Source organism: Microcaecilia unicolor, chromosome 1 (genome assembly GCF_901765095.1).
Source record: "Microcaecilia unicolor chromosome 1, aMicUni1.1, whole genome shotgun sequence".
Classification (NCBI taxonomy): Eukaryota; Metazoa; Chordata; class Amphibia; order Gymnophiona; family Siphonopidae; genus Microcaecilia; species Microcaecilia unicolor.
The window spans coordinates 61,529,395-61,549,263 of record NC_044031.1 but is presented as its reverse complement, the minus strand read 5'-3'; the positions used below and the strand labels follow the sequence as shown (position 1 = coordinate 61,549,263).

General features: G+C 42.9%; 1 protein-coding gene across 4 annotated transcripts in view; it reads right to left on the bottom strand.

Annotated features, from left to right (window-relative positions):
• CRHR2 (corticotropin releasing hormone receptor 2) overlaps positions 1-19,869 on the bottom strand; it is a 452,797-nt gene that overhangs the window by 77,286 nt on the left and 355,642 nt on the right. The gene's annotated exons all lie outside the window — the stretch shown is intronic.

The window sequence follows — 19,869 nt, the reverse complement described above, 5'->3', positions numbered from 1 at the left end:
AGTTACTAAATGCCACAGTTTAGCTTGCTTTACCATATCTAAAGACTATTTCTGTTTAACATACAACTCCTTCACTCCCTAAAAAAGGTGACACATACTGCATATATGTACAGACAGTATATCATCCTTTTTTGTGGGGGGAGGGGAATAGGAGGTGCTAGAGAGAACTTCCTTTGAACATGGCAAAGCAAGCTAATCTGCAAATATTCCGGAGTGTGTATGTATATATTTCAGCAGTAATCTACAAAATAATTTGAAACATACAATATGAACTTATCGGCAGTATGGGGTAATACTATACAGTGGACATCAACAATTAAGCATTGAGTGCATGTGTGAATGATCTCATTACATACATACACACATATGTAAAAGCAATATCCTGTAACTACACACATCTTCAATCCTGTGTAGTTTGCAAGTGAGAATTCACATGGGCAAAGTCTGACTTTACAACAGTGGCGTTCCTACGGGGGGGCGGTGGGTGCGGTCCGCCCTGGGTGCACACCGCTGGGGGGGTGCCGCGTGCGCCTGTCCTTCGTTCATTCCATGCTCCCTCTGCCCCGGAACAGGTTACTTCCTGTTCTGGGGCAGAGGGAGCATGGAACGAACGAAGGACAGGCACGTGCGGCACCCCCCCAGCGGCGTGCACCCGGGGGGTCTTTTGTGAGGGGGATGTCCTTTCGCTGGGGGGGGCGCTGCACCTAGGGGGTGGGGGGTGGGGCGCATCGGCGATCCGCCCCGGGTGTCAACCCCCCCTAGGAACGCCACTGCTTTACAATTACAGAGTCTGAAATCCTAATATCCTTGTCTCTGGTAACATAAAATATAGTCACAATAAGAAACCGGGACTACCTCTACCTGTACCAAAAATTGTTATACTTTCAGCCATTCATGAATAAATTATATTTTTTGTAGAGTACCCTCAGATATTACCCACTCTTACAAGCAAACAATGATACTGCTAACTGGTAGTATAGCACTTCTTTCATCGGGTTACTCATAAGGTGTTTTTTGGGTAGTCCTGGTTTCTTATTGTGACTTTACAATTATGCAGGCAGTTTATAACAGGGCTCCTCAATCTAGTCCTCGGGGGACAGCAAGTCCCATTGGGTTTTCAGGATATCCAGAATGACTATGCATGAGATAGATTTGCATGCACTGTCTCTTTGGTCATTTACGAATGTATTTAGAATTAGATTCAATATACGGTGCTGAAAAAAAATCATCGCTGAAAAATAATGTGCCTAAGCATATTCTAAAAATGTTGCTTAAAGTTAAGTACGATTTATAAGGTGAAGTTTACAGAATATGCTGAAGTACTTGGTCTGGTGACTAAATTTAGGTGCAGCCATTTACGCCAAGTAAAACTTGGTATAAATGGCCGCACCTAATTTATGTGCAGATCAGGCATATTCTATAAAAGCGCACATTGTTTTAGGAATGCCTACGAACTGCCCATTCCATGCCCATGGCCATGCCCCCTTTTCAAATGCACATCACTTTATAGAATATGCCTAGCAAGGTGTGCATTAGTGCCGATAATTGTTTGTTAAGTCACCAATTATCAGTGCTGCTTGGCTTGTTATTCAATTAAGTTGTATGCGGAATACAGAATACGCCTGGATTTCTGTGCATAACCTATGGCACCATATACAGAATCCAGGGGTTAGTGCCTAAATGTTGATGTCCACCTTATAGGATTACCCCATATTGCTCTCATACATATTCATTGTTCAACTTTATTTTATTGCAAAACACGTCTAAAACATCTCCTAAGCGATATAATTAATTGTGCTTCCTCAAATTTCTCAGTTTCTCATTACATACCCACACTATTAACTCTCTCACCAAGCATTCATATATCCATTATTAAAACAATTTCTCACTCTCTCAACCTGAGGTACTGTCCGTTAAGTTCTTTGTCTATATTCTTTCTACTATTCATATGGTTAATCCATTTCCCTTAACAGATCTTATCCAATAAGGAATAAGGAAGACTTAAGCGTAGTTACTTTATGATGAGACATTAATTACTGTAACTAGACTGAAATCAATTTACTCAAATGGAAGTGATCGTGTGTACTTATTCATTGTGGATATCCAGAAAACCCGATGGGGCTTGGTGTGCCAGAGGACTGGGTTGAGGCGGATTGGCTTATAAACTGATATCAGTTGAATATGTATCTGCTGAATCTATGAGTAAGTGCTAATACCTTTAAAGGTTGGTAGGTGCCTACTTTCCTTTTGCTCTACATCGTCACTCCTTTATTGAATCACTTGCTACTGAGTAAGAATACAGGACTAAAATAGAATGGAGGAGTGGAACCTGCGATGCCCTCTCAGCTCAGTAATGTAGCAAGGGAATTTTTACAGGGGGTGCATCTGCCCCTTGCCCACGTCTCCCGCCTCCCTATCCCCCGTATCTTAAAATCCACTCTGCTGCAGTCTTCATTAAACCATCCTGCTCGACGGGACGGTTCAGGAAGGAAGTCCCGGTCCAGGCTGCGAGCAGTCTATGAGTGTCGCTGCCACTGCCTCTACCCTGGTGAAGACTGCATCACAGAGGATTTTTAAGGTGCCGAGTCTGACAAGAGGTGCGTACATCACTGACGCACTTAGCTTAAATACGTCACTACCTCACATCCCGAGTTTTAAATTCACTACCAATGGATCCACTCAACATACTATAGACAGGGAATGATAATCTATATCATATACAAACTATGTCTCAAACAAACATATACAAATATTTTTCTTCTTTTAATCCTGCTTAGTACCTCCTCATTTTTCAGTATTATAAAATGCAAGCGGACTGGGCTGAGCATTGCTGATTTAGGATTGGCTGAAGTGGTTCAGACTTTTCCCCCATCTCCTTATGTAACTGAATAGGGTAAGATATTAACATCCCAAAACCAGAACTAGGGTAAATCTGACCAAGGGGTCCTTTTACTAAGGTGCGTTGAAAAATGGCCTGCGCTAGTGTAGACGCGTGTTTTGGGCATGCGCAGAATTATTTTTTAGCGCACCTACAAAAAAATGCCTTTTTTTTTGCTGAAAACGGACGTGCGGCGAAATGAAAATTGCAGCACGTCCATTTTGGGTCTGAGACCTTACTGCAAGACATTGAACTAGCAGTAAGGTCTCAAGCGGTAACTGGGCGGTAATGGTCTATGCGCATCAAATGCCACTTGACGCGTGTAGCTGCCGTGCGCCAGAAAATAAAAAAATATTTTCAGACACGCGTAGCCGATACCTGCCAAAATTGAAATTAGCGCAAGGGTCACATGGTAACCGGGCGGTGACTCCAATTTGGCGCGTGTCGAGCACATGTAGGTGCCTACGCGGCTTAGTAAAAGGGCCCCCAAATTTGTTTATCCCTGCCCTCAAAGGGGGTAAATCCATAACTGGGTAACTGGTAGGACCCTATTCTACAAAACAACATAAGCTCCTACCTTCCTTTATAGAATACTAACAAAGTAGATGACGGCAGATAAAGACCTCCATCCATTCAGCCCAACAAGATAAACTCATTATATATGGTATGTGATACTTCATATGTATATATAACTGGTCTTGATTTGTCCTTGCCATTTTCAGGGCATAGACTGTAAAAGTCTGCCCAGCACTGTCCTAAAATGTCTGAAGTTAATGTTGACACCTCTGAAAAGCTCCACTGCAGCCCATCCAAATCTCTGAAAGAAATATGTGTCTATAAGTTATAAGTGAGGACTTACACCAACCACAGAACTGGTTGTGCAGCAAAATCAAAATTGCTGCGTGTCCATTTTGGGTCTGCGACCTTACCGCCAGCCATTGATCTAGCGGTAAAGTCTCATGCAGTAACCGGGCAGTAATGATCTGCACGCGTCCGATAAGCGTGTCTGAAAATAAAATTATTTTTCAGCCATGCGTACCGAACACGCACCAAAAATGAAATTATCGCAAGAGCCACGCAGTAACCGGGTGGTAACTCCATTTGCCTTGAGTTGGGCGCGCGTAGATGCTACTACTACTACTACTACTATTTAACATTTCTAAAGCGCTACTAGGGTTACGCAGCACTGTACAATTTAACATGGAAGGACAGTCCCTGCTCAAAGAGCTTACAATCTAAAAGACAGGGGTACGATCTAAGCTTACAATCTAGAAGACAGGTGTACAATCAAGAGATAATCTAAACAATCTAAAGATAAGTGTGCAGTCAACGGACAAATGTAGAGTCCGTCTGATAGGGCATACTATATATCACGAAAGGTTAGGTGCCGAAAGCAGCCTTGAAGAGGTGAGTTTTAAGCAGAGATTTGAAGATGGGTAGGGAGGGGGCTTGGCGTATGGGTTGAGGAAGATTGTTCCACGCATAGGGTGAGGCAAGGCAGAATGAGCGGAGCCTGGAGTTGGCAGTGGTGGAGAAGGGAACTGAAAGGAGGGATTTGTCCTGTGAGCGGAGGTTACGGGCGGGAACATAGGGGGAGATGCTTCCGTGCCTTAGTAAAAGGGTCCCTAAGTGTGTATGAATCACTATTTAAACTGATACTAGATTCATGTGATTTAGATACCGCATTGTTAATCCCATTCCGTAAGTGCTTCCATTCAGGCGGTATACCCATTCTATATTTAACTTCTTTCTAAGACAGTGGTTCTCAACCCTTTTTCCTCTGCAGCCGTCCCGTCCCGCTCTTGCATCAACAGGAAGTTACATCAGAAGGTGGGATATGGCAGTGGAAAGGCTCTGGGTCGGCCCAGGAAGTTAGTTATGACTGCTGCTGCCAGGAAAGAGGTGAGGTTTGACCGCTGGAAGAGGGGGCTGGTGAAGGAAAGGGGCTGGAGTCGCAGGCGAGGGGGAGGCTGAGGTCAGAAGAGAAGGAGGCTCTAGATTTGTAGCAAGGAGGGAAGGAAAGGAAAGAGCAGAGAGAGGCCATGCTGTAACAGAAAATAAACCCCCTCCCCTGCTGCTTTGTGTGTCGGTCCCGTGACACGCCTCCTGGATGCTCGTGACACATAACAGTTGGGAACCACTGTTCTGAGATTATGAGCCCTTTCTCCCTCATTCCATAACTTTAGCACCTAAATGCATGTGTCATTTGTACACTAAAATGATAGAATACTAGCACTAACGTGGCTGAATGCACATTTGCATGAATGTTAGCTCAGCACTCAGCGTTATTCTATAATTAAGGTACCCAAGTCAGAGCAGCATTTATAGAATAGCGCCCCATGGAGACTTTTTTTCTGTGCTGTTTTTTTAATGCCATTTACTGAATCTAGTTCTATATATGTAAGCTGGTATTTTACATCTTACACATCTCTATGAGTCATTTTGCTAATACACATCCCCCCTCCCTGTAGGCAATCACAGAGCAACACAGATGGAACTGAAGTTTCAATTCCAATATGAAGAAGGTTATGGAGGAAAAATTATAAGAGCAGAGGGAAAGACACTTCAAATGTCACTTTACTGCTATAAAATGTTTTACACCCATTCTATCAGGATCTACCAATTCTACCTCTCAGGAGTCACAAGCAAGTCTGTTTTATTTTAAACATATTTGCATGCACTGCCTCCTTTATATGCGAATATCTCTCCTGCATATTCATTGTGGATGACCTGAAAACCAGACCTGGTTGTGGCTCTGGAAGACTGCAGTTGGCTACCTCTGCCCTATGATATCAATAAAAAGGGATCAGTTTCAGAGTAATAAAATATAACATAAGGCCAGAAGTAGGGCAGTTCAAAGAAAATGCAAGGAAATACTTTTTTTTACCAAGTGTGTGGTGATTGTCTGCTGTACCCCACCAACAGACAATAGCAACTAAAACGAGAGGATTTAAGGATGCTTAGGACAGATGAAGAGAGATGAGCAGGGATCAAATAAGGTTTACACAAGACAAAATAGATACACATAGGTGTCCTTTTACTAAGGTGCGCTGAAAAATGGATTGCAGTAGAGTAGGCACAGGTTACGGGCGCGCGCCAATCCATTTTTCATCGCGCCTGTAAAAAAGGTCTTTTAAATATTTTTGCCGAAAATGGACGTGCAGCAAAATCAAAATTGCCACACATCTATTTTGGGTCTGTGACCTTACTGCCAGTCATTGACCTAGCGGTAAAGTCTCATGTGGTAACTAGGTGGTAATGAGCTATGCGCACCAAATGCCACTTGGCAAGCATCCAATATGCACATCCAAAAATAAAAATTATTTTTTGGCCATGCACCAAAAATGAAATTACCACAAGAGCCACGTGGTAGTCAGGCGGTAACTCCATTTTGGTGCACGCTGGGCGCACATAGAGTCTTAGTAAAAGGACCCCATAGTTGTCCAAGCAGTATTAATGTAGGCCCTACTTTTATCCTTAATCTGTAGTCGATTGCCGATATCTTGGGTACAACTTTCCCTGAGAAGGATGAGGACTTCCTAGAAAAAGGGGTAATGAGATGGGACCGAGTAAGGAAAAATGAAAACGTTCAAGGATGGTGTAAGCTAAATTTTACTGTTCTTAATTTAAACAGACACTTAAGTAATACAGGGGCCCTTTTCCTAAGCCACGTAGGCGCCTACGCGCGCCCAATACATACCAAATTAGAGTTACCGCCCGGTTACCGCATGGCCCTTGTGGTAATTTCAATTTTGGCACACGTCTGAAAAATATTTGTTATTTTATGACATGCAGCAGCTATGCATTCCAAGTGACATTCGATGTGCATAGACCATTACTACCTGGTTACTGCTTGAGACCTTACTGCTAGGTCAATGGCTTGCGGTAAGGTCTCAGACAAAAAATGGACGTGCGGCAATTTTCATTTTGAAGCACGCCCATTTTCGGCAAAACTTTTAAAATGGCATTTTTTGTAGGTGCGTTGAAAAATAATTCTGGCGCGCCCAAAACATGACTCTACACTACCGCAGGCCATTTTTCAGGGCACCTTAGTAAAAGGACCCCACAGTCACGTAAGCAAATGTTTTTTTTAATCTTTCTTTTTAGCAACCTAACTGGATCCAGTGTACAAACTACATAACAGGTCAGGATGCATGTCAGATAGGTAATGATTTTCTGACGTTAACTTTCTATTAGCAGAAATTTAACACCAGCAACCAAGAATTGATGCTTTGTGTCAATCTTTTCCTTTCACAGGAATAACTACTTCTCAGGACTCAAGTCTATCAGGTAAGTAATGAACAGTGTCTAAACTCTGTCTTTGCGTTTGTGATGTTTGCCCATCTTTTTCACCTCAGTCTCGCTGGTCTTTCTTGGGGCCCTGCTTATTAAGCCATGCTGTAGGCGAGCTAACTTTTTAGAATGCGCTAAAAATTAGTGTGCACTAATGCTAAAGATGCCCATAGGAATATATGGGTATCTCTAGCATTAGCGCGCACTAAAAAGTTAGAACGTCTACAGTACAGCTTAGTAAACACGGCCCTTAGGGGTCCTTTTACAAAGGCGAGCTGAAAAATGGCTTGCAGTAGTGTAGGTGCGGGTTTTGGGCATGGGCCGATCCATTTTATAGCGCACCTGTAAAAAAAAAGCCTCTCTTTTTTTTTGCCAAAAATGGACGTGCGGCAAAATCAAAATTGCCGCGCGTCCATTTTGGGTCTGAGACCTTACCGTCAGCCACTGACCTAGCGGTAAAGAATCCAGCGTATCGGACGCACGTCAAAAATGAAATTACCGCAAGAGCCACGCGGTAGTCGGGCAGTAACTCCATTTTGGTGTGCGCTGGGCACGCGAAGACACGCAGGTTAGTAAAAGGGACCCTTGGTTTTTCTTTTTTCTTCTCCTTTCTTTAACATTGGAGCTTGTTTGCCTCTCTCTGGAATCCTCCGCACAGGTACCTGCTGCCTATCTTTACAAACAACAAGTGGGCAATACCCTACTCCTTATCTTTGTTTTTACAAGATATTTTATTTTGTGCAACTGTCTCTGATTAGCTATTTTTAAAATTAAAAGCTAATTAGAATCCCTGCTAGCCCACCCACAAAGTAACCCACTTTCAGCACGTTTGGAAGGTCTCAATTAACTGCTTCACATTACTTTAACAGCATAGAACTGCTTAAACTCAACAACACTGCATATTTTTGTAGAGCTTGTCACTAAACTGACTGAAACCACTCAACAGCAATCAGTTCAAATCAGATAATAATTCTCAATAACTCTTTAGTTAGTAATTTTACTAACTAAAATATTAGCCAAAATGACTTTTTCTTTCGAAGCCGCTTGTCACAGGTTCATCAGGGGGTGGCAATTTTTTTTTAACAAGAGCTATTTTAATTCTCGAGGGCTAAAATTCAATGCCTTCTTTTTAAAAAATTTATAACCCCAACAATTATTTTGAGCTTACACACACACATATTCTGACAAGAAACTAATTATTAACACCTTCTCAATTTCTCATTAATTTTTCAAATGACAGCATCTCACTCTTATAATAACAGTCTGTCACAAATAACATTTTGAAACAGAGTCTGTCAGTACTGTCTTTACCTTCTGTCAGCATTAATATCACCTGATTATGTTTAATGAGAACCCTGAGGGAAATAACTTAGTCTCATAGGTCTTTTCACGGTTTACTCAGACAATCACACTTCTCTGAAGGCTTCTACTTAACTTAAAGCAATCACACCTCTGACTGACACAGTAATCAAACCTCATTTAAAAACCACCAAAGTGACCAAAAAACCTATTTCTTCCCACAAAACTCCTCTGCACAACCACTCTCTTCAACATTTCTCTCTCATCTGACAATACAGGCAATTTACCATACTATGACCCGTGAGGCCCTCATGCCTCCAGACATTAACAGCAATACAAATGTACACAGCACCCCTTTATTACAACAAAGCTTTCCAAGTTTTAAATAAATTAAAATGAATTCTTTCATTTTTACATATACCTTTCTTTTCTGAAAATGAAGGGTTTTTTTTTTTTCATCTTTTCTTCCGGCACATGACCCTACATGGCTCTGCAACAAGTCGTCTTCAAACTTGTGCATTCCGCCTCCTTCCACCGGCAGTACAGTTCCAGTTCGCATGCATGTACAAAAATCTTGACCTGTGCTTTCCCTGAAGCCCCAAAACTCCCTCTTCAGACTTCTGGGCTTCTTCAAGACTGAGCCAACATTGCCATTTCCTCCCCAACGCTCCGGATCTTCATTGGAGCTCCCGGTAAACTTCAGGCCTAGCCAACCCCTCAAGCATGATGCCACTACTGATACAACATCAAACGCCGATGCAGACTCAAACGGGGCTTCCCTCTGCCTCCCGCCTTCCCCCATCTTCTGTCACTGCACCTTCTCAGCCACCCCCAAACGCTGCCACACCTGCCTAGCACTCCTGCCACCGGACCCAAATGCCCAGCAACCACAGCAACTCCGGTGCCAGCCCAAGCCCCAGGTAATTCTTTTTAGAAATTTTAGCCCTACTGGGTTACATTAAAAAATGAACAAACATATGTTGAAAAGGAAATCTCACTTACATAGCTAACTGATGTTGAAATAACCATGTCAGAAGAATCACAAAAAAATGTGTGACAAGTTACAAGTTTTGCAGTCATGTTATTTTAATTAATGGGAGTGAATATACGAAAATATAAATGCCTGGATAAAACAATCGGAATGCAGAGAAAACACAAATTATTAACCCTTGATGCACTTCATTACTTTGGTAGTAAAAATAACAGCTGAAATGCATCTTGGAATAGGGAACAGTAGATAAGTACCTATGGGAGTCACCCTACCAGTGCAAGTCAAGGGTTTTACATGGGTTGTAGTGCTGGGGGAAGAGGAGACGGTGGCAGCTGGCTGTCCACATCCCTAAGACAGCCAGAGCTAAAAATACACTAGTCTGCAACAGCTGAACTGAATTAAAGAATGGATTGTTGATCTCAGCCAACTAATGTGCTTCAAGAGCAGACCGATTGGATTATGATTGGTCTAAGTGAATAATGTTATAAAGGTAACTTTTACAGTGAAATCTCAGGAGCTGCCCAGGCACAAGTGGAAAGCACATGCAGTGTAGCATACCACATCCTCTTGCACAGTGCAATGGTCTGCTTCACAAAGAGGTCTGACTGCCAACTGCACATCCATGTCAGATTTTCAGCTAATGCAGCAAGTAAAGACCACCCATTTTGAAGCAAATACATTGGCTAACCTATAAAAGCTGTTTATCGTTGATGATGCTACTCAATTTCTTTTACCAATAGTCTTTGTGAAGATCAGCTCATGCTCTTTTCGCAAGAAGCACCATCAACGATAATCAAGTATACATATCAAGACTCCTGAGGCATGGTTCCATGTCGAGTCATCCATAATTCCATTCTGGCGTCCTGAGTCTGTTCTTCAAGAGCATGATCCAGTTCCCACTTCTTGTTGTTTGCAAGTATAGACCACCCATTTTGAAGCAAATATATTGGCTAACCTATAAAAACTGTTTGTTATTTTTAGACTCTATGGGGCCCTTTTACAAAGGCGTGGTAGGCGGCTACTGGTAAAAACACTTTCCTGACCAGCTTGTGTTTCTTGGATGGATACAATGATTGTCAAGGCCATAGAAGTTCTGCAGGACAGTGTCCAACTGAGTCAATTAATTTCAGATGCACAAAACCAACCTAACCTACCCCTCTCTCTTCCTGTGAGTCTGTCATTGGAATAAGTACATAAGTACTGCCACACTGGGACAGACCAAAGGTCCATCAAGCCCAGCATCCTGTTTCCAATAGTGGCCAAACCAGGTCACAAATACCTGGCAAGATCCCGAAAAAGTTCAATACATTTTATGCAGCTTATCCCAGAAATAGCAGTGGATTTTCTCCAAGTCAATTTAATAATGGTCTATGGACTTTTCCTTTGGGAAGCTTTCCAGACCTTTTTTAAACCCCGCTAAGCTAACCACCTTTACCACATTCTCTGGCAACGAATTCCAGAGTTTAATTACACGTTAAGTGAAGAAAACTTTTCTCCGATTTGTATTAAATTTACTACTTTGTAGCTTCGTCGCATGCCCCCTATTCCTAATATTTTTGGAAAGAGTAAACAAATGATTCATGTGTACTTATTCCACTCCACTCATTATTTTATAGACCTCTATCATATCTCCCCTCAGCCGTCTTTTCTCCAAGCTGAAGAGCTCTAGATGCTTCAGCTTTTCCTCATAGGGAAGTCATCCCATCCCCTAAATCATTTTCGTCGCCCTTCTCTGTACCTTTTCTAATTCCACTATATAGTGGAACACAATATTTTTTGAACACAATATTTGAGGTGTGGTCGCACCATCGACTGATACAAAGGCATTATAACATCCTCACTTTTGTTTTCCATTCCTTTCCTAATAATATCTAACATTCAATTTGCTTTCTTAGCCACCACAGGAAACTGAGCAGAGGGTTTCAACGTATCATCAACAACACCGCCGAGATCCCTTTCTTGGTTGGTGACTCCAAACGCGTAACCTTGCATTACTTAACTATAGTTCAGGTTCCTCTTTCCCTCATGCATCACTTTGCACTTGTTCACATTAAACATCATCTGCCATTTAGACGCCCAGTCTCCCAGTCTTGAAAGGTGCTCTTGTAATTTTTCACAATCATCTCATGATTTAACACATTTTGTGCTTTTGTGTTTCATATATATTCTGATATTTGTCAACATTTGCATATTTCTGATCTGAATAAGGGTTACCTTCGAAAGCTAATCATAAAATGTATTGTTAGTCCAATAAAAAAAAGCGTCACCTTATTTTCTTTTCTATGTTTTGATTTATTTCTATTCACTACCAGATGCACAAAAACAATGTCTTGATTATAGTGTTTACAGCACAACCCACAGTTTTAGTCCCAGTGCAATGCAGCAGTGTCTGTAATGCTTGACTTTGATTTTGTACTTCTTGGTTTAGATGGAATATAGTTCCTTGAAACGTGGCCTAGGTTATGGCTCCTACTTTCCAGAGGACTTGAGATGGGTGGATGTGGTTCCTCTTCACAAATATGGAAGAGGTTAGGTTAGTCTGACCTCACTAGTACATAAACTAATGGAATCATCACTAAAATAGAAGATGGGTTATGCCGGGATCAAAGGCAATATGTTTTTCCCAAGGAGGTAGGTCTTGTCGGACAAATCGGATCAATTTCTTTCAGTGAGTGACTAGAAAGGTGAATCAAGGGAGAATGCTAGTTGTGGTTTTGTCAGATTTCAGCAAATGCAACTTATAAATAAAGTGAGTGCCCTTTGGTATGGAACTGGGTTAGAAACTGGTTAAGTGGGAAGTAACTGGAGTTCACTCTTAAGACAACTACTAAGGCCTGTTATCAGTTGTGTGCCACGTGTAAATCAGTCATCACTCAGTATGGTTATTTCAACAGGTTCATAAGTGATATTGCAGAAATACTCAAGGGTAGATATTCTGGAAGGTGTGGAAAACTCACAAAGGGTTCTAGCAAAGCTTGAGGAATGGTCTAGATTTGGCAGCTGAGATTTAATGTTACACAACATACAGAGCTATGTTGTCTAGCATTAAGTATCCGGAGGGTGCTTGGTAGGAGCCTATGAGGTAAGGGAATGTAGGCACCTACTTTCTTTGATAAAAAATGTTTCCAAGTTTAATAAAAATTTGATATACTGCCCTAGTGTGGGGGACCTTCAAAGCGGTCTATAATATACAGATAAGGTAAAATAAAATAACTATACACAAAGTAAATGGTGGAATAGAAAGATGGAAATAAGTGGAAAAAAGAACTCCATATCATGAAAAGAAAAGAGAAAAAGAGGATAGCGCAAAAGTGGAGAAAAATAAGAGCTTGGTTACGAAGTCTGTGCAGGACTCTGTGTGGCTGTAATCAAAGATGATCCGCAGTAGTTAAGGCTGCTGACCGAGTCAGGAGGGAAAAGCATCTTTAAATAAAAAAGTTTTGAGAGCTGAGCAGAAATCAGAGTAGGCTGTTTTGTCTAAGTGGAAGAGCTAGGGCATTCCAGAACAAGAGGCCTACAACACTGAAAATTTTAGAGCATATTGAGTCAAAGTGGATCTGTTGAAGAGACAGCATAACCAGGTAGTAATGCATCTAGCATTAGCAGTTATGCCAGCCATAGAACTGGTGTAAATGTGAATGCATAAGTGTGGCAGGTACCCGTGCAACTTACAGTATTGTGTAAGTTATGTATGTAAGAGGGAGCCCATCTATGCCCTTCCCATGCTCTGCCCCACTACTCACCCCTCTTGCAAATATGTGCTATGTAAGTTAAGTGGCCTAGTGGTTAGAGCACCAGTCTTGACATCAAGAGGTAACCAGTTCAATTCCCATTGCTGCTGCTTGTGATCACTTAACCCTCCAATTCCTCAGGTACAAAATTAGATTGTGTGCCCTCCTGGGACAGCGAAATATCCAATGTAACTCACCTTGAGCTACTACTGAAAAAGGTGTGAGCAAAATAATAATAATAATGCTGGCATATATGACTATACACTCATTCTGCACCTGGACTAGCTTGCAACACACTAACTTAGACCAGTTACTGTACTTATACCTCATTTAACTGTACAAAGAAATTGCCTTGAGTTTAGCTACTCATTTATTTATCCCAACTGACTCTGTACCACTCATCTTGTCCCATCTGTGTATCTGCACTTGGCCTCTCAGCTATATGGTAAGCTGTATGTAGAAAAGCATTAGTATCAAAACTATGTTATTGAATGTTCTAATGTGTGTTTATTAGATGTTTCATTAGTATTATGCTGACATTACTAGTACTACTACTACTATTTAGCATTTCTATAGCGCTACAAGGCGTACGCAGCGCTGCACAAACATAGAAGAAAGACAGTCCCTGCTCAAGGAGCTTACAATCTAATAGACAAAAAAAAAAATATAAAGTAAGCAAATCAAATCAATTAATGTGAATGGGAAGGAAGAGAGGAGGGTAGGTGGAGGCGAGTGGTTACAAGTGGTTACGAGTCAAAAGCAATGTTAAAGAGGTGGGCTTTCAGTCTAGATTTAAAGGTGGCCAAGGATGGGGCAAGACGTAGGGGCTCAGGAAGTTTATTCCAGGCGTAGGGTGCAGCGAGACAGAAGGCGCGAAGTCTGGAGTTGGCAGTAGTGGAGAAGGGAACAGATAAGAAGGATTTATCCATGGAGCGGAGTATTATACAGTGGTGGAAATAAGTATTTGATCCCTTGCTGATTTTGTAAGTTTGCCCACTGACAAAGACATGAGCAGCCCATAATTGAAGGGTAGGTTATTGGTAACAGTGAGAGATAGCACATCACAAATTAAATCCGGAAAATCACATTGTGGAAAGTATATGAATTTATTTGCATTCTGCAGAGGGAAATAAGTATTTGATCCCCCACCAACCAGTAAGAGATCTGGCCCCTACAGACCAGGTAGATGCTCCAAATCAACTCGTTACCTGCATGACAGACAGCTGTCGGCAATGGTCACCTGTATGAAAGACACCTGTCCACAGACTCAGTGAATCAGTCAGACTCTAACCTCTACAAAATGGCCAAGAGCAAGGAGCTGTCTAAGGATGTCAGGGACAAGATCATACACCTGCACAAGGCTGGAATGGGCTACAAAACCATCAGTAAGACGCTGGGCGAGAAGGAGACAACTGTTGGTGCCATAGTAAGAAAATGGAAGAAGTACAAAATGACTGTCAATCGACAAAGATCTGGGGCTCCACGCAAAATCTCACCTCGTGGGGTATCCTTGATCATGAGGAAGGTTAGAAATCAGCCTACAACTACAAGGGGGGAACTTGTCAATGATCTCAAGGCAGCTGGGACCACTGTCACCACGAAAACCATTGGTAACACATTACGACATAACGGATTGCAATCCTGCAGTGCCCGCAAGGTCCCCCTGCTCCGGAAGGCACATGTGACGGCCCGTCTGAAGTTTGCCAGTGAACACCTGGATGATGCCGAGAGTGATTGGGAGAAGGTGCTGTGGTCAGATGAGACAAAAATTGAGCTCTTTGGCATGAACTCAACTCGCCGTGTTTGGAGGAAGAGAAATGCTGCCTATGACCCAAAGAACACCGTCCCCACTGTCAAGCATGGAGGTGGAAATGTTATGTTTTGGGGGTGTTTCTCTGCTAAGGGCACAGGACTACTTCACCGCATCAATGGGAGAATGGATGGGGCCATGTACCGTACAATTCTGAGTGACAACCTCCTTCCCTCCGCCAGGGCCTTAAAAATGGGTCGTGGCTGGGTCTTCCAGCATGACAATGACCCAAAACATACAGCCAAGGCAACAAAGGAGTGGCTCAGGAAGAAGCACATTAGGGTCATGGAGTGGCCTAGCCAGTCACCAGACCTTAATCCAATTGAAAACTTATGGAGGGAGCTGAAGCTGCGAGTTGCCAAGCGACAGCCCAGAACTCTTAATGATTTAGAGATGATCTGCAAAGAGGAGTGGACCAAAATTCCTCCTGACATGTGTGCAAACCTCATCATCAACTACAGAAGACGTCTGACCGCTGTGCTTGCCAACAAGGGTTTTGCCACCAAGTATTAGGTCTTGTTTGCCAGAGGGATGAAATACTTATTTCCCTCTGCAGAATGCAAATAAATTCATATACTTTCCACAATGTGATTTTCTGGATTTAATTTGTGATGTGCTATCTCTCACTGTTACCAATAACCTACCCTTCAATTATGGGCTGCTCATGTCTTTGTCAGTGGGCAAGCTTACAAAATCAGCAAGGGATCAAATACTTATTTCCACCACTGTATCTCTGTTATTTGAATTCCAGTGCTGTTAAATGTGTATATTTTTGATCCTGTTTCATGGTAGTTCTATTATTAGGTTTAAGTTTGCTGTTTTCAAGTTTACCTCATTTAGGGGACCTTTAACAAAGGCATGTTAGGATCTATGCGTGTGCAGCGCATGACAAAATGAGACTACCGCCAGGCTACCGTGCCCCCTGGCAGGCATTTCAGATTTGCCGTGCGCCTGCAACGCCTGGATGATTTATGTATTTATTTCCTCCCACGCGCAGTATTTCCGGTGCTAATTGGCAGTTGGTACATGCCGACCGGTCACCACGCGTGTATCATGTGAGCCCTTACCACTAGATCAAAGGGTGGCATTAAGGGCTCAGGTCAGTTTTAGGCGCGTGCTGGTTTCAGTTTTACCGCATGCCCTTTCCTAAACCATTTTTTTTAAAAAGGCCCTTTTTGCAGTGGAGGCAGTGCATGCAAATCTCTCTCATGAATATTCATTGTAGGTATCCTGAAAACCTGACTGGCTGGATGCCATCAGGACCAGGTTTGGGAACCACTGATCTAGGTTATATAATTGTCCCCTAAATGCTCTGAATTGCTGTAGCAGCCCCCCAACTGTACTCTCTACCTTGGGTCTATCTCAGCTTTCAACTGATGCACTCCAGTTGCATCAGCAGCATCCCAGAATCCAGAACAGCCCAAGAAAGTTAACCTTGTCATTGCTGGGCCCAGAAATTTTCTGTGAATTCCACTGACTGGGTTTAAAGGAATTCATTCCAGATTTTGCATTTAACTGCCTGCACACTGTGCTTTGGTCCCACAGCATTGACCTCTATTTCTGTCTTTACTCCAACCAGGGATACCTCCTGCCCCTTGACTGACAAGTTTTTTCTGAATTGCATTATCCAGTCCAGAGCTTTACTTAGGAGCAAGTACTCCCAGAATGTTCCTCCTTATACTAATGGAGTAGCCTCATGGTTAGAGCAATGGGCTAAGAACTAGGAGAAGCACTGCAGCTTCCTGTGACCCTGGACAAGACACTTAACCCTCCATTGTGAGCCCACTAGGGTCAGAGAAAAAGTGCCCAAAGGCAATACGTAAACCACTTTGACTGTACCTCGGAAAGGCAGTATATAATGAATGTAATAAATAAATCAAGGAAGGATATTCCTGAGGTCTTTTTCAAACTTAAATTCATTTCAGCATTTTTTTTCTATTTTTAATTTTTAGCCATGACCAGATTCTGGTGCAGTTCTACCGTTTGCAAGATAGAAAGCAGCTTTCTGGTCATCTTTTCATAGGTGTGCTGTGAATCCAATCTGACAAACTATTTATTTTTCAAAGAGACAGAGCCATTCACAGGAGAATCTGTGGAGCTCTGACACAGAAATCAATGCGAAATCAGATGTAGACAGCTGGATCCATATTGAATTTCTTCAGATCCATATCAAAGCACCCCAAGGAATAATTCCTGAGGTTTCATTGCATTGCCCTCAACTTATCAATCCTCATTTTACAAGCCCTATTTGCATATGACATGTGCACAAACCAGTACTTAAACATTTATCTTGCATAAATATTTAAGTCCCTATTTTACAAAGCTGGGGTATGCAGTTATCAAACCCGTGTATGCAAATTGCAAGGGGCGCTGTCTGGGTGTGTTTTGGGTGGGACAAGGGCATACCAAGTTCATAGATGTTTATTCCTTATTTCAGAAGGGAACTAAACATCTATATCCTAAAAGATCAACGTTGGGAGTTTCACTTGTTACCAAGCACATTTAGCCCCCTTAATCCCACATTTCAATTTGACCTGGGAAATCAGTTACTGTGACAGATTTGGGATAATACCTGGTTATGTTTTTAAGGTCGCAAAGATAACCGATTACATGCTTGCATTGAACCTGTCAATAGTATGTCCATTTATTTCACTAAAATGGATGTTTACATTGTGTGCACCCGGTGCATAAATGTCCATTTCTCCTGTAATTTAGAACAGGCTCTACACTGGCAGATTGTTCTAAGATACTGGTGAAACTTGAGATGAGCTGACCTGCATCTCTCAATTCCTACTTCTATGACCTGTCTAAAATAGGGCTGGTTGTGTTTGGTGATTACAAACCACAATTTGACTCCCCTGTTAATTTTATGCAGGACCTGAGCTTTTACCAGCATGTTAACGTACCTACACATGGAGGGGAGCATGTTCTTGACCAGATATTCCCTCTAGAACTATCTGGGAGCCTAACCAGCTTATTTTCGAAAGTGATCGTCGGCCATCTTCCGACATAAATCGGGAGATGGCCGGCGATCTCGGAAAAGCGGCGAAATCGGTCTAATCGAAAGCTGCTTTTTCGACAGCATTGCCACTTTCCCGTCGCCTCGCCGGCGAAAGTTCAAAGGGGTGTGTCGCCGGTGAAATGAAGGAGGGACATGGGCGGGCATGGGCATGGCTACCAGATGGCCGGCTTTCGCGGATAATGGAAAAAAAAAAAGCGGCGTTAAGCAGTATTTCGCCGGGTTTACTTGGTTCTTTTATTTTCACAAGCAAGCCTCAAAAAGGTGCCCCAACTGACCAGATGACCACTGGAGGGAATGGGGGATGACCTCCCCATACTCCCCCAGTGGTCACCAACCCCCTCCCACACGAAAAAAATAAAAATGAAGCACTTTTTTGCCAGCCTCTATGCCAGCCTCAAATGTTATACCCAGGTCCCTGACAGCAGTATGCAAGTCCCTGGAGCAGTTTTTAATGGGTGCAGCGCACTTCAGGTAGGCAGACCTATTCTTGACCCATTACAATCTGGTTTTCGCCCTCTCCACTCAACCGAAACTGCGCTTACTAAAGTCTCCAATGACCTATTACTGGCTAAATCCAGAGGTCAATATTCCATCCTCATTCTTCTTGATCTTTCCGCTGCTTTTGACACTGTCGATCACAGCATACTTCTCGATACCCTGTCCTCACTTGGATTCCAGGGCTCTGTCCTTTCCTGGTTCTCTTCCTACCTCTCCCTCCGCACCTTTAGTGTTCACTCTGGTGGATCCTCTTCTACTTCTATCCCTCTGCCTGTCGGCGTACCTCAGGGTTCTGTTCTTGGTCCCCTCCTCTTTTCTATCTACACTTCTTCCCTTGGTTCATTAATCTCATCCCATGGCTTTTCCTACCATCTCTATGCTGATGACTCCCAAATCTACCTTTCTACCCCTGATATCTCACCTTGCATCCAAACCAAAGTTTCAGCGTGCTTGTCTGACATTGCTGTCTGGATGTCTCAACGCCACCTGAAATTAAATATGACCAAAACCGAGCTTCTCATTTTCCCCCCCAAACCCACCTCCCCGCTCCCCCCATTTTCTATTTCTGTTGATGGCTCTCTCATTCTCCCTGTCTCCTCAGCTCGAAACCTTGGGGTCATCTTTGACTCTTCTCTCTCCTTCTCTGCTCATATCCAGCAGACCGCCAAGACCTGTCGTTTCTTTCTTTACAACATCCGTAAAATCCGCCCCTTTCTTTCCGAGCACTCTACCAAAACCCTCATCCACACCCTTGTCACCTCTCGTTTAGACTACTGCAATCTGCTTCTTGCTGGCCTCCCACTTAGTCACCTCTCCCCTCTCCAGTTGGTTCAAAACTCTGCTGCCCGTCTCATCTTCTGCCAGGGTCGCTTTACTCATACTACCCCTCTCCTCAAGACCCTTCACTGGCTCCCTATCTGTTTTCGCATCCTGTTCAAACTTCTTCTACTAACCTATAAATGTATTCACTCTGCTGCTCCCCAGTATCTCTCCACACTCGTCCTTCCCTACACCCCTTCCCGTGCACTCCGCTCCATGGATAAATCCTTCTTATCTGTTCCCTTCTCCACTACTGCCAACTCCAGACTTCGCGCCTTCTGTCTCGCTGCACCCTACGCCTGGAATAAACTTCCTGAGCCCCTACGTCTTGCCCCATCCTTGGCCACCTTTAAATCTAGACTGAAAGCCCACCTCTTTAACATTGCTTTTGACTAGTAACCACTTGTAACCACTCGCCTCCACCTACCCTCCTCTCTTCCTTCCCGTTCACATTAATTGATTTGATTTGCTTACTTTATTTATTTTTTGTCTATTAGATTGTAAGCTCTTTGAGCAGGGACTGTCTTT